This window comes from Molossus molossus, unplaced genomic scaffold (genome assembly GCF_014108415.1).
Source record: "Molossus molossus isolate mMolMol1 unplaced genomic scaffold, mMolMol1.p scaffold_m16_p_2, whole genome shotgun sequence".
Classification (NCBI taxonomy): Eukaryota; Metazoa; Chordata; class Mammalia; order Chiroptera; family Molossidae; genus Molossus; species Molossus molossus.
In genome coordinates this window covers 66046824-66062570 of record NW_023425355.1, presented here as the reverse complement: position 1 = coordinate 66062570, position 15747 = coordinate 66046824, and the positions used below count along the sequence as shown (strand labels likewise).

Sequence of the window (15747 nt, the reverse complement as noted above, 5' to 3'; positions counted from 1 at the left end):
TGTGGTGTATCACATTTATTGATTTGCAAATATTTTACCAGCCTTGCATTGAACCTAGGGAAGTTTTGCTAGAATGTTTTAGATGGAAGCCATACTGTAGTGCTTGCAGGAGTTATTGGGAGTGAGGAAGAGGAGGTATCAGATGGGACATATTTCAGCAATGAAGACTTAGGAAGCTGTCCCTGAGAGAGATAAAGAGCTGACCTGTAGAAAAGTCACATGGATTTTTTTTTGCAGGGGTGGAGAGCAGAATTTCAACTTAAGAGATAATGGGAAGACATCTGGAAAACATGGTCAAGAAATGGATGAGTTCTTCATTATATGGGTTGACCTCTAAATCAGTAACCTTGTGGTCATAAACATAAGTTTTAAAAAATGATGTGTTTATAAACATGGATTTCAAAGTTCATGTCACTAAGGTTATCTTTTAAAACTTTGTTTGAAATTTTGAAAGTAAAATGTAAAAACAGTGGGCTGCGGCTTATTAAAGTTTATACATCTTAACATCTAGTTTACTAAAGTAGTCTTCAATACATATTTGTTCAGGGAATATATTTGTGAGAGATAAATTATAAGGAACTACTATTGATGTGCATTCAATAGTTGAATATTAGCTGTTTAGCCTGAATGATTTAGTGTACTTCCTTTACTTGCCTGATGGTAATGAGACAGATTTTATTTTTCATGGTTACTTACAAATCTAGAATTCTTAAAATACTTATACTCTGAAGCATCTTATTTGACTTTTGACAAACCGGATAACCCAAATTGTGCTGTTCCAGTGATTACTAATATGAAAGCCACTTTGTTACTTGTGATTTGAATGTTTTGTTGTTGTTGTTTGTTTGTTTTAGCAGATTAATGAACAATTTAATTTTTTCTTAAAACTAGTATTCAAGAAAGATGAACCCAAAATGCATCCTTGTATACTGACCAAAATAACTAAATACAAATGAAGTCAATAGTGTACCCCATAGCATGCTGCAGTGTATGTCAGTGAAATGAGCCCTACCCCACCCAGAGTCCGGACCCCCTGGCAAACACAGATATATGATTATGCACTGCGTAATGATACCATTAGGTGAGAACTTTGGTTCATGCTGTCGGCTGCCAAAGAGGTTGCACTCAAAACTGGAAGCCCGGGCAGTCAGTCAGCGGTGGTGGCTCATGGCATCATCTGTGCTCCTTCCACAACACCAGGTTAATACTGTGGTCAGGCATGCTTGTGGCAAAGACCAAGCCTGTGTCATTGTGCCCATCCAGACCATTCAGCCAGAGAGCTTTGCCTGCTAGGAAGCTTGAGCCTCTCTTTGATTTCCTGTACTCTGGTAAGGGCCAGTGACTAATCAGGCTCTGTCCGCAAATATACATGTAGCGGTTGTCAAACATCAGGGCAAAGACATCTCCAAAACCAAACAAGGCCAAGTTTGCTATCTCAGGAGTCTTGATGACTCTGAGAATATCGTAACTGGCAAAGTCAGGTTTGTAGAGGCCTAGTGCTGAACTACAGACGATGTATTTGCCATCAAAATGAAGTCTTGGTTGCAGACAGATACTTCTGTCCTCAAAGACAGTATCTTTAAACACATGCAGTTGATTTCTCTCCCATTTGGCCAAATCTTGATCTCATATTTGTCTGCATTTAAGAGGATGTAGTTTCCAGAGCTGTGCAAGAGCTTTTTTGCACTTCTGCAAAACCACCTTGGTATCCCATTTTGTGTGCCTGGTGAGTGTGTTCAAGTATATCACAGCAAATAAAGCCCATACTTTTCACAGTGAAGTCTGCAGAACCACTCACCAAGATATCCAGTTCATCATTGTAGTCAACACTGAACACCACCCCTGTGTGCCCCAGAAAGTGCTGGGTCCTGGCTCCAAAACTCGATTCCTAGCAGGCCACAGTGTTGTCAAAGGAACCTGTCACAATCTTCTGCTCAATAAACTTCACCACCTCACAAGCATGGATCTGGATACCATAAATGCACTGTCCTGTGCTCACATCCCACAGTTTTGCAGACAAGTCATCTGAACCTGTACTTATCCTCCATCTTTGTAGAAAGGTGCATCCACTGTGGCACTGTGCCCAATTAATGATGAGGTTTCAAAGGCTTCATGGTCCTCCAGTTGCTTCATTCTCAAAATAGCCTTCAAATAAACCTTCTTCCAATGCAAAGAGTCCTGAACAGAGTCATCTATCTGTCAACCCAAATTTTTACATGCAGTTTGACACACCTCTGTACAGGAACTTACCACCTATTCCAATGTTTAGAAACAAAGCAGCATGTGAGTAAAGTCTGCGGATCGAGCCATTTTAACAAATAAAAACTAAGTTCCAAGGACAGGGGTTTGAGGAAGTCCCGCTTGAGGAGAGTCTCCAGGTTATTGGAGAGATTACTGAGCTGGACTGCCCCACTCAGACTAATCAGGTGATCCAGTTTCATTCTCTGCAAGTCCATCAAAGAAAGAAATGTAACAGAAATCTTATCAAGCCATGTCTCAAAGTCCTTTCTCTCCATGAGGTTATAGAAAAATTTATCTGAGCGAGTGCCCTGGAGCCCTGGACCTCCCACAGGGCTCACACCTCCAGAACATTGCAGCGGCAGGGTCAGCTCTGCTGCTTGCCCTGTCGCCTGGACCAGCAAACGCCCCTTACCGTCCACAACTCGCAGGGGAGCCGGCTTGAATGTTTTTAGTGATACTACTGTTTAGTTGTACATAGGATTAATAATACCATTCATATTTAGACCCTGGGAATTTAAGCTCAGTTTCTGTCTTTGTGAGTTAAAAAAGTTTGTATTATGCTGAGAACCTTTATGATCTTTTGTGAAATTACATTGTTATTTACAATAGAATCAAAGTATTTTGGTCTCCTTCATTGATATATGGAATTATATAGCAGTCAAGTTTAATCATTTAAGTCATTCAGTACTTGGTGATATAGATGATAGAATATTAACCTTAATTTCCTCATCATCCCTGTGAGGTATATTTACCTGATTTTATTTATTTTTTTTCTTAATTTATTTTGTTACAGATGTTTCTCCTTTTTCCCCCATTGACACCCTCCTCCCCACTTCTGTCCCCCCTTAACAGTATTGTTCTCTAAGTCCATTGGTTATGCATATATGCATATAAATTATTTGGTTTATCTCTTCCTGCCCTCCTAGCCCATTTCCCTCTGAGTCAGTCTGTTCCCTACTTTCATGTCTCTAAGTCTATTTTGTTGAAAAGCTTATTTTGTTCATTATATTCCACAAATAAGTGAGATCATGTGTTGTCTTTCTCTGATTGGTTTATTTTGCTTAGCCATGATTCTTAATCTATAGGTATCTTCTGACTTTCCATATATGTTGGTACTTATTTTAGTGTACAGATTTCTTCCTGGCTATACTTAAGCATTTTGCTTGAGTTTTGCTCTCAAATTCCTGCTTTCTTTTCAGGCTTTTACTCAGATCTTGTACTGAAACCTTCCTGTGGAGAAATTTTTATTTTATTTTTCTAGTGTTTATGATTTGTATTCTCCAAATTTTGATATAGCAAGCTTACACATTAGCAACAGAGAGAGGACTCTTTGAAGGCGCTGGCTACGTTCACAGTTTTTTTCATAATTTCTAAATCTTGGTTCAAAGCTTTCACTTGGATTTGGATATCCATTTATCTTTTGTAAATAAGTTTTATTATTGGGGGAAGAATTTAGTAATCCCAAAGGCTTTTATACTTACCTTCTGCCAGCTGGATGCCAGATTTCTGGGCCACATGTTCTTTTGAATAGCAGATTTTAAACCCAATGTGTCAAGAATTTTCTAACTTATATGCCAGACATGTATGAAATGATATATTCAAAAATTATAACCAGTTCAGGATTCTCTGGCTTCCATAGATAGGCAGTACTGAACTTTTACATTATAATTTCAAGAAGCTGGGAAGAACATTGAGAGCCTGAAGATTTTTAAATTAGTGTTCATGACTCTATTATTATGACATCTGAGAACTTTAAAGATTGAAAAACTCAATATCACTATTTGGTGACAAGTTTAGAGTTGAGATTTGCAACAGATATATATTTTTTAAATGAGACTTTAAGAGTGCTCCTTGTTATTATCTACTTTGCATGGTGTTGGAGTGAATGAATGAGATAATGAATATAAAAACACTTAACACAGTGTCTGGCCCAGAATAAAAGCACTGTAAGTATTAACTGTTATTAACATCTAGGAATACCAATTTATTCTGATTGTGTTTTAGTGGTTATTTTGTAAATCCTAAACTCACTTTTGGAATTTTTACTCAATAAAATTCCCAATATCCTAATTGATTAGAAATTGATATGGAAAAATTTTAAATTTAAGTATATAATATTATACTAGTTGTATTAGTTTCAGGCATACAATATGGTGATTCAACATTTTTATCCCTTACTATGTGATTGCCCCAATAATTCTAAGTCATCTGTCATCATGAAAACAAACCACAATATTATTGACTGTATTCCCCTTCACACTTTTCACTTATCCCCCTATGCCCTCTGTTTTGGTAAACATCCCTATGGTCTTTGTGTTTGTTTGTGTGTTTGTTTAAATATTACATATAAGTGAAACTATATGGTATTTGAATTTCTCTATTTGATTTATTTCACATAGCATAATACCTCCTAAGTTTATTCATGTTGTTGCAAATGGGAAGATTTAATTCCTTTTTAATTCTGTGTAATATTACAGTGTGTGTGTGTGTGTGTGTGTGTGTGTGTGTGTGCCACTTCTATATACATTCATCTATCAGTGGATATTTAGGTTATTTCCATATTTTACATATTGTAAATAATGCTTCAATGACCATAGGGTGCATGTATCTTTTCAAATTAGTGTTTTGTTTTCTTTGGATAAATACCCAGAAGTGGAATTGCTAGATCCTGTGGTAGATCTAGTTTTAATTTTTTGAAAAAGCTCTGTACCATTTTTCGTAGTGACTGTACCAATTTGCAATTCCACCAACAGTGCACGAGAGTCCCCTTTTCTCCACATCTTCACCAACATGTTATTTATTGAATTTTTAGTGATAGCCATTCCGACTGGTGTAAGGTGGTATATCATTGTGATTTCGATTTGTATTTCCCTAATGACTAGTGACATTGATCATCTTTCCATATATCTGTTGTCCATCTGTATACCTTCTCTGGAGAAATGTTTTTTTGTGTCCTTTGCCCATTTTTTGATGGGATTGTTTATTTTTTGTTAATGAGTTGTGAGTCCATTGTATTTTTTAATATCAACCCCTTATCATACATACCATTTGCGAATGTTTTCTCCCATTTCATAGGTCGTCTTTTTATTTTGTTGATGGTTTTATTCACTGTGCAGAAGCTTTTTAGTTTGATGAGGACCATTTGTTCAATTTTGCTGTGTTTGTCTTGCTTGAGAGAATATATTTAAATAGATACTATTACGTTGATGGTACACAGTTTATTAACTATATTTTCTTCTAGGAATTTTATGGTTTCAAGCCTTACATTTATATAATATTCTGTGTGTATGTTTATCCTGACCAGAGGATAGTAGAAGAAATGATCTTTCATAAGATAAACAGGAAATAAGAGATCAAAACCTTTAACATTTGGTTAACAGGAGAAATATGTTAGATGATATATTTTAGCTAGCAATAGACTTTGGCCAGGAAGGTCAGATTGTTATAAGCTGGTAAACTGAGTCTGATTCAAAAAGCTTTTCAGAAATTAAAGTGGATCAGGTAGAGTATGGTAGAAAAGAAGAGTCCAAAGTTTGGATAACCTACATTAGAGAAGCAGTTGGGACAAAACCATATGTGCCAAGAAGATGGTGTTCTCTGAAACTGAAAGAGGGTGTCAAAGCAGTTGCATTGAAATTAATGATTAGATACAGACCAGCAACAGTCAATAAATCCTTATAATTTCAGAGGCAAAGTACTGCCTTTCCCCAGGGATTCAAAGCTACTGAGAGTGCCCTTCTGGTTTTCAGTGGTGTGAAATGCAACCACAACCAGGAATTAAGCTCCAATATATATGACTTGACAATGAAAGCAATGAATCAGGACAATTAGGTTAAACTTTTGGGAATCTGCCTACCCATTCTGAACACAGATTGCCAAGATACCAGATATGATGTAATTAGATCATGAGCTCTTCATATGTACACTAACAATTATGTCATTTTAGCCAAGTAGATGAACTTTTCTGGTCAAACTAATAAAAGGATATTTTATTCATCACTGGCTTTGATAACTGTTGTGAGCTCATTTAGAGTTATTTGGACTATTTTTATATTTGATGTGGACTTGGTTTTTGACACTCTCCTTTTTAAAATCTGAAATTGATTTAAATTACACACCATACAAAAGTTGGCATATAAATTATTTCACTATTTTTTTAGTCAAACCAGAGTTGGAATTGATAGATTTCACAGAGTTGTTTTTATTAAAGATGACTATTACTTTTCAGGATTAAGGTTTGACTTTCTATTCTCATGGTACAGTAGAACCAATCTTCTTTCAGGTCTCCACTGCTTTGAGGGTTTTGTAATGTTTCCTTTGAGACTTGTTGAGATTGACCTTGAGAAATAGAATAGAACTATTATATCTGAGCCAAGAAGATGACTTTATAATGATTTTATTATAGTTACACAACCGTCTTTAACATTAGCAAGAACACTGACTGCTTACTTGTCCAAAATTCGAAGAAATGTTTAAAAGCCAACTTATTTTACATTTTCTTTAAATTTCTCTCTAAAGAAGGGTCCATCTTTCCAATCCAGCATAAACCACTCTGAAAAATCAAGAGAAAAAATGGAATTCTTATTTTAGAGGTCTTTAAGGAAGGATACTCTAAGGCCTGTGTGAATACTGGGACATGTAGAACGTAAGGTTCTATACTGTCTGTGCTCCCAAAAACTGTATTTGTAACTGTTTACTAAAGCAGCCATCTCTTCAATTAACTCTAGACAATATATATATATAACATATATATATACTTTACCAATGCATATAATATGAATGTGAAATAATGCCTCTAGTAGGAGTAACTTGAGACACAAAAGGTAGAACTCTTGTGTACACTTAGATAGAAAACTTACTTTCCCAGAAAACTCCCTTTCAGTGCACTAGAAGTATTGTCATTGATGTATTAAACTACTTGGTCCTTGAAATCAGAGTACATTTGGTCCTCTATCTACATTTTGAGCCACAAAGTGTTTTTCTCTATCTGTTCACTATTTTTCTAAGTACTTCTAATGAGGTGTAGGGACTTTATTTTATTATATATATATATTTTTACTTTCCCAAACATTATTAAAGAAAAATAAATGATAGTAAATCTCTAAAACATAATTACTTTTCTGGGATTCTTCCCTTGAAAATGTGGTGTTTGATTTCAAAACATATACCAGGGCATGCCTTGTTTCCAACTGTACTAAGTAGGCGAGAGGCTGAAATCCTAAAATGTTCATCTTCCAACTTTCCCCAGTCTGTAGTCTACTGTTGGATTGGCAATAATTGCCTGAAAAGCTACTATGGCTTCATTATTTTTTGTCTGTAGATATCTGAGCTCTTCTATATGCAACAATCTCAGAATTTGAGCAGCTGCATTAAGAACTGCATCTCCTGTGTCAAAACCAAGAATATGCTTGTCTAAAGCAACAGGCAATCCCTCTTTTGCTTGACTTGCTTTAGCAATTGCTTCCTGTGTCAGGCGCTCTTGCACAAAAATGCGAATTGCCTTGAGCATTACCAGGTAATCATCATGTCCTTGAATATGAAGGTTAGCCAAAGCCATTACACCAGCCTTAAAATCAGGATTATTAACATCCAAGTTGATCAATGGCTCTGCATTTTTAGCTGCACTGTCAGCATTTTTTTGTATTATCAGCTACTGAGTTCTTGTATTTTACAGCATTATCTCCATATTCAAGTCTAACAGCTAAACAAAGAAGCCAGTCAATTTCTTCTTGTCGATCTTGAATCTTGAAAGGACAGTTAACATCTGTGAGATAATTTTCAAAGAACTTGGCCAGTCACTGTTGTGGATGTTTCTTAAATTACCTCTGTCTTCAATCTTGTAGTGTCTGATTTTCTGGTCTTCAAGCCAAACAATGAAGTTTCTAAATTCTGTTTCGTCTTTGCAGTTGAAGCCCGCAGGGTTGTGGTAGTCAAGGGCCATTAGCTTGCCTCAGATCATGGTCCCAACTTCTCACTCTAGTCCTCAGGGCTTCCTCCAGGAGTTGACAGGCGAGAAGCGACGGACTGTGGGCTACGAGCAGCGAAGGTACCAGCGACATGGCGAGGGGCCTATTTTTTTTCTTTTTAAACTTATCTTTATTGTTGAATGTATTACAGATGTCCCTCCTTTTTCCTCCTTGACCCCCTCCTCCTCACTTTCACCCCCATCCTGCCTTCCCCACACTATTGTCTGTGTCTATTGGTTATGTATATATGCATATAAGTTCTTTGGTTTCACTCTTTCCATCTGACCTCCCCATTTCCCATTGAGTTTCATCAGTCTAAAAAGCAATTTGTACTTAATCCCTTCATCTTTTTCACCCATTCCCCCAAACCCCCTTCCCATCTGTCAACCAACAAAATTCTCTGTATCTATGAATCTGTTTCTGTTCTGCCTGCTCATTTTGTTTGTACATTCAAGTGTTGATAGATATGTATTTATTGCTATTTTATTGTTTATATTTATTTATCTTCTTCTTCTCCAAGAAGACCTTTCAACATATCATATAATACTGGTTTGGTGGTGATGAACTCCTTTACTGTGTTCTTGTCTGAGAATCTCTTGATATGGACATCGATTCTAAATGATAGCTTTGCAGGATAGAGTAATCTCGGTTGTAGGTCCTTGCTTTTCATCACTTTAAATATTTCTTGCCATTTCCATCTGGCCTGCAAAGTTTCTTTTAAGAAATCAGCTGACACACAGGTAGAAAGATGGTTGCCTGCAAGACCAGAGGGAGGGTGTGTGAGAGAGTGAGTGAGTATGTGAGAGAGTGTGAGCAGACATGAAGGTGGACAACTAAAAGCCTGCAGTGCAGGGAAGTGTAGATGAAAGTTCCTGTGCTGTGAACAGGAGAAGCCGGCTACCATGGTAAGCAGCCCTTCAGGGCACTTCTCCCTGCACCACTGGGAGGTCCCACCATTTTAGAAGATCCTGGGTGTTCCCTGGGAGGAGGCAGTGGGAGCAGCTAGGGCCCAGCAACCTGAGCCCACAAGTGCACCTGGCACCATCGGACCAGTAGACATTCTGTGTCAAAACAGAACAATGCACAGTAGTGGAGCACCCAAGCTACTTGTATTAGAAGCAACAGACAGCCTGGAGCTCAGCACCATCCCACATAGTAGCAGCCTAATCAGGGTCGAGATATACCCGCAGCAACAGAGGCTGGGGAGCATACATCCATCCCCAGGCAAAAGAAACACAGAAGAGCAGCTGAGACCTATCCCCAAAAACTACAACAAAAACTGAGCAGGATTTGAACCCCACTGGGCAGCAGCATGCCCCAGCCACCAGCGGCTGGACCTGGGGGTCCAGTAGCTTACAAGTGCAGTGGGAAGTCAGAGCCCCAGAGAGACTGGTGCTATCCAGCAGATCACCATCACAACCTGCGGGGTGCTGGGGTACCAGAGAAGCCTGTGTGACCCAGCAGGGACTGTGCAATGCAGTTAGGCACAGAACCTGTGGGGTGCTGAAGCACCAGCGAGGCCTGTGCGACCCAGAAGGGACTATGCTATGCAATTACACCCAAGACCTGCAGGGTGCTAAAGCACTAGAGAGGCCTGTGCTACCCAGCAGAGACTGTATGATCTAGTTACCCCCAGGAACTGCGTGGTGCTGAATGACCAGAGAGGCCTGTGGAACCAGTAGGGACTGTACGATCTAGTTACCCATGGGGCCTGTGGGGTGCTGAAGCACCAGAGAGGCCTGTGCAACCCAGCAAGTACTGCACAATCTAGTTACCATAGGGATGTGCAGGGTGCTGGGGCACGAGGAAGGCCTGTGTGACCCAGCTGTGCACAAGCTAGGCATAGAGGATGTGAAAAATGAAGGTGAAGTGAATAAAAGCTATGAAGATGATCTCCCCGGACCAAACAGGAATTACAACAAAAATAAAGACAAATCTTCAGAAAAAATCAACAGAAAAGCAGCAGTACAGGACTATATAACCAGGGACATTGGAAGGATCTGCAGAGGCGTGAGAATATGGGAGGCTGGGAACCCATGAACAGCAGCAATATTAGCTGTGAGCAGCACCCTTGGGGAATAAAGACCAAGCCTGCTCCACAGCACAGAGAGACATGACAGAGTGCTAAAATAGCCACAGCCACTCACCTGGGGGCTACAGCATAAGGAGGGCAGACTGGGTTAGATCTCTGTGGGGACACCTGGGATTTGGAGGGCACTCTGAGTTTTTGCTGTGTTGCAGCCAAAAAGAACAGTGGCCAGTGTGCTCCTTCCCAGAGCTGTGGGGAAAAGCAGCAGGCCCTCACTTCGAATATTCAGCCTTTACCTAGTGAGGCAAAAAATGCAAATGAGGCCCATTAATAACCAGCATCTATCCCACTCTCTGGAAATCCTCTTATGCAGAACACCAGGGCCACATTCCAAATCACTGAGTAACTGAGAATACTAGGTACAAGGAAAAAAACTAGAGGATAACTGAACCTTTCCTGGGCTTGCAACTCTACCCAGGAATGTAAGACTTGACAGTATGTGTTTAACGTGGGCCCATCCAGGCTCATCCAAACCCAGTAGAGGGAGCCACAAACAGCAGAACATCAACACCCACAGGGAAAATTTGGCAGTCTCCAAACCCACTGAGATAGCCAAAATGGTGAAACAAAGAAACAAATCCCAAATGAAAGAACAAGAGAACTTTATCAAAGATGAGATCAATGAAATGCAGCTAAGAAAATTATCAGAGGTAGAGTTCAGAGCCATGATCTTAAGAAAGCTCAACAGCATGAGTAAGGACATCAGCACCATGAGTAAAGATATGGAAAACCTTGAAAACCAACCAAGTGGAAATGAAGAAAGACATAGCAGAAATAAAGAACACATTGGAAGGACAAACCAGCAGAGTAGAGGAAGCTGAGGACCAGATCAGTGAATTAGAAGACAGGGTAGAAAAAATCAACCAATCAGAAAACCAAAAGGAAAAAAAAAACAATTAAAAAACAAGAAGATAGCTTAAAAGAACTATGGGACAACAGGAAACGTAATAACATTCATAACATAGGAGTCCCCAAAGAGGAAGAAAATGGGCAGGAGTTAGAGAATATATTTGAAGAAATAGTGACACAAATCTTTTCTATCTAGGTGAAGGAAGAAGGCATTCAAATTCAAGAAGCACAGAGAGCCCCAAGTCAGAAGAACCCAAACAAGCCAACAACAAGTCATATAGTAATTAAAATGCCAAAAAGTAAAGACAAAGAGAGAATCCTAAAAGCAGCAACAGATAAGCAACAGGTTACCTATGAAGAAAACCCTATAAGGCTCTCAACTGACTTCTCAACAGAAACACTACAGGCCAGAAGGGAGTGGCACGAGTAATCAAAGTCATGAAAAACAAGGATCTGAATCCAAGACTGCTATAGGCAGCAAGGCTACCATTTAAAATAGAAGGTCAAATAAAGAGCTTTTCAGACAAAAAAAAAAAAGGCTAAGGGAATATATTAACACCAAATCAAAACTGCAAGATATGCTAAAAGAACTGCTGTAATTAGGAGAAGTAAAAGGAAGAAAAATAGAACTACACTAAACAAATATGGCAATACATAAGTACATATCAATTATCACCTTAAATTTGAATGGTTTGAATGCTTCAATAAAAAGACACAGAGTAGCTGACTGGATAAGAAAGCATGACTCACATATATGTTGTTTACAATAACCCATCTCAAAACAAAAGACTCACATAGGTTGAAAGTGAAAAAATGGAAAAAAAAAAACCTTTCGAGAAAATGGAAAGCAAAAAAAAAAAAAAAAAGCTGGGGTAGCTATACTCATATCTGATAAAGTAGATTTCGAAATGAAGACCATAACCAGAGGCAAAGAAGGCTACTACATAACATTGAAAGGATCTATCCAACAGGAAGACATAACCATGGTAAACATATATGCACCAAATTTAGGAGCACCAACATATATTAAAAATCTTTTGTAGGACTTCAATGGAGAAATAAACAGCAATACAGTCATAACAGGGGACTTCAGTACCCCGCTGACATCACTGGATAGATCTTCTAGACAAAATATTAACAAGGAAATACAGACTCTAAATGAAGTGCTACTTCAATTGGATTTAAGAGATATCTACAGAGAATTACACCCCAAAACTGCAGAGTTCACATTCTTCTTTAGTGCACATGTGACATTCTCAAGAAGAGACCACATGTTAGGGCACAAAATAAGTCTCTACAAGTTCAAGATTGAAATCTTATCAAGCATCTTCTCAGATGACAATGGCATGAAACTGGAATTCAATTGCAACAAGAACAAGCAAAGAAATTTGAAAATATGGAGGCTAAATAGCATGTTACTGAACAATGAATAGGTTAGCATGGAGATCAAGGACGAAATTTAAAAATTCCTGGAAACCAATGAAAATGAACACAACACAAAATCTATGGGATGCAGCAAAAGCCGTTCTGAGAGAGAAGTTTATAGCACTACAGGCCTACCTCAGGAAGCAAGAAAAATTTCTAATAGACTATCTAACCTCACAACTTAAAGAACTAGAAAGCAAACAGAAAGAAATCTCCAGAGCAAGTAGAAGGAAGGAAATAGTAAAAATCAGAAAAGAAATAAATGACATGGAGACCAAAAAAAAAAAAAAATTCAAAGGATCAATGAAACAAAGAGCTGGTTCTTTGAGAACATAAACAAGATTGATGGACCCTTAGCTAGACTCACCAAGAAACAAAGAGAGAGAACCCAAATACACAAAATCAGAAATGAAAGAGGAGAAATAATAACTGATACCAAGAAATACAAAGGATTGTTAACAGATATTATGAACAATTATATGGCAACAAATCGACAATCTAAGCAAAATGCACAAGTTTATAGAAACACATAGCCTTCGAAAACTGAACCGGGAAGAGATAGAAAACTTGAACAATCCAATAACAACAAAAGATATTAAAGATGTAATCAAGACTCTCCCCAGCAAACAAAAGCCCAGGCCCGGATGGCTTCACGAAGGAGTTTTACCCAACATTCAAAGAACTAATACTCGTTCTCCTCAAACTATTTAAAAAAATTCAAGAAGAAGGAACACTTCCAAAATCGTTCTATGAAGCCAGGATAATTCAAATTCCAAAACCAGAAAAAGACACTACAAAGAAAGAAAACTACAGACCAATATCCCTGATAAACATAGATGCTAAAATTCTGAATAAAATACTAGCAAATTGAATCCAGCAACAAATAAAAAATAATAATAATAATAATTCACTATAACCAAGTAAGATTTTTCCCAGGATGCAAGGCTTGTCCAATATTCGCAAATCAATAAATGTTATACACCACATAAACAAAATGAAAGAAAAAATCATATGATTATGTAAATAGATGCTGAAAAAGCAGTTGACAAAACCCAGCACCCATTTCTGATAAAAACGCTCATCAGTGGGGGAATAGATGGATTATATCTCGACATAATAAATGCCATATATGAAAGACCTACAGCCAACATCATACTCAATGGACAGAAACTAAAAACATTTCCATTAAGAACAGGAACAAGACAGGGATGTCCACTTTCGCCACTCTTATTTAACATAGTACTGGATGTCTTAGCCACAGCAATCAGACAGGAAGAAAAAATAAAAGGGATCCAAATTGGAAAGGAGAAAGTTAAACTGTCATTATTCGCAGATGATAAGATAGTATATGTAGAAAATGCCAAAGACTCCATCAAAAATTTACTTGACTTAATAAATAAATTTGGCAACGTAGCAGGATACAAAATTATCGTCAAGAAATTGATGGCATTCTTATACACCAATGATGAACTCACAGAAAGAGAAACTAAAAAATAATCCCATTTACCATTGCAGCAAAAAATTAAGATACCTAGGAATAAACTTAACCATAGCAATAAAGGACCTATTCTCAGAAAACTACAGGTCATTGAAAAAAGAAATAGAGGAAGATATAAAAATGTGGAAGCACATATCTTGTTCATGGATTGCAAGAACTAACATCATTAAAATGTCCATACTACCTAAAGCAAGCTATAGATTCAATGCAATCCCCATTAAATACCAATGACATACATCACAGAACTATAACAAATACTTCAAAAGTTCATATGGAACCAAAAAAAGACCTCGAATAGCCACAGCAATCTTGCAAATGAAGAAAAAAGTTGGATGAATCACATTACCAGATTTCAGGTTATACTACAAAGCCACTGTAATCTAAACAGCCTGGTACTGGCACAAGAACAGGCATATAGACCAGTGTAACAGAACAGAGAACCCAGAAATGGACCCAAGGCAATACGCTCAATTAATATTTGACAAAGGGGGCAAGAGCATACAGTGGAGTAAACACAGCCTCTTTAATAAATGGTGTTGGGTAAATTGGACAGCTACATGCAAAAAAAAAAAAAAAAAAATGAAACTAAACCATCAACTTACACCATACACAAGAATAAACTCAATATGGATAAAAGACTTAAATATAACTCATGAACCCATAAGAATCCTAGAAGAAACTGTAGGCAACAAAATTTTAGATGTCATACGCAGCAGAATTTTCACTGATACATCACCTAAGGCATTAGAAACAAAAGAGAAATTGAGTACATGGGACTACATCAAACTTAAAACTTTCTGCACAGCAGATGATACAATCATCAAAATGGAAACGCAACCCACTGTATGGGAGAGCATAATTTCTAATGATATATCAGATAAGGGGTTAATTACCAATGTATATAGAGTGCTCATACAACTCACCAAAAGGAAAACAAAGAACCCAATTAAAAAATGTGGTGAGGAACTAAATAGACACCTCTCTAAACAGGACCTACAAATGGCTAAAAGACATTTGAAGAAATGCTCAACATCTCTAATCATCAGAGAGATGCAAATTAAAACAACAATGAGGTATCACCTCACACCTGTTAGAATGGCTGCCATGAACAATCATCAATCAAAAAGTGTTGGCGAGGTTGTAGAGAAAAGGAGACTCTAGTACACTTCTGGTGGGAATGCAGACTGGTGTAGCCAGTATTGACAACAATATGGTGTTACCTCCAAAAATTAAAAATTGAACTGCCATTTAACATAGTGCTCTCACTTCTAGGAATATACCCTAAGAAGCCTGAAACACCAATCAGAAAGGATATATATAACCCCCATGTTTATAGCAGCACTATTTACAATAGCTAGGATCTGGAAAGAACCCAAGTGTCCATAAGTAGATGAATGGATAAAAAAGGCATGGTACATATACACAATGGAGTATTGTGCAGCTGTGAAAAAGAAAGATCTCTTATCCTTTGAGACTACATGGAGGGACCTGGAAAGTGTCATCCTAAGCGAAACAAGCCAAACAGAGAAAGACAAGTATCATGTGATCTCACTTATTTGTGGAATATAATGAATATAACAGTCTGAGGAATGGGGTAGTCCCAGAGACGTGGAAGTGGGGTACAGACTGACAGTCCCCAGAATAGGAGGTGGTGGGGGAGAGATAAACCACAGAACTTA

General features: G+C 37.9%; 2 pseudogenes; both read right to left on the bottom strand.

The window, feature by feature from the left end:
• Positions 1 to 1173: 1173 nt before the first annotated feature.
• On the bottom strand, positions 1174 to 2537 carry LOC118635336 (annotated as a pseudogene).
• Positions 2538 to 7468: 4931 nt separating this feature from the next.
• LOC118636649 lies at positions 7469 to 8200 on the bottom strand (annotated as a pseudogene).
• Positions 8201 to 15747: the final 7547 nt, after the last annotated feature.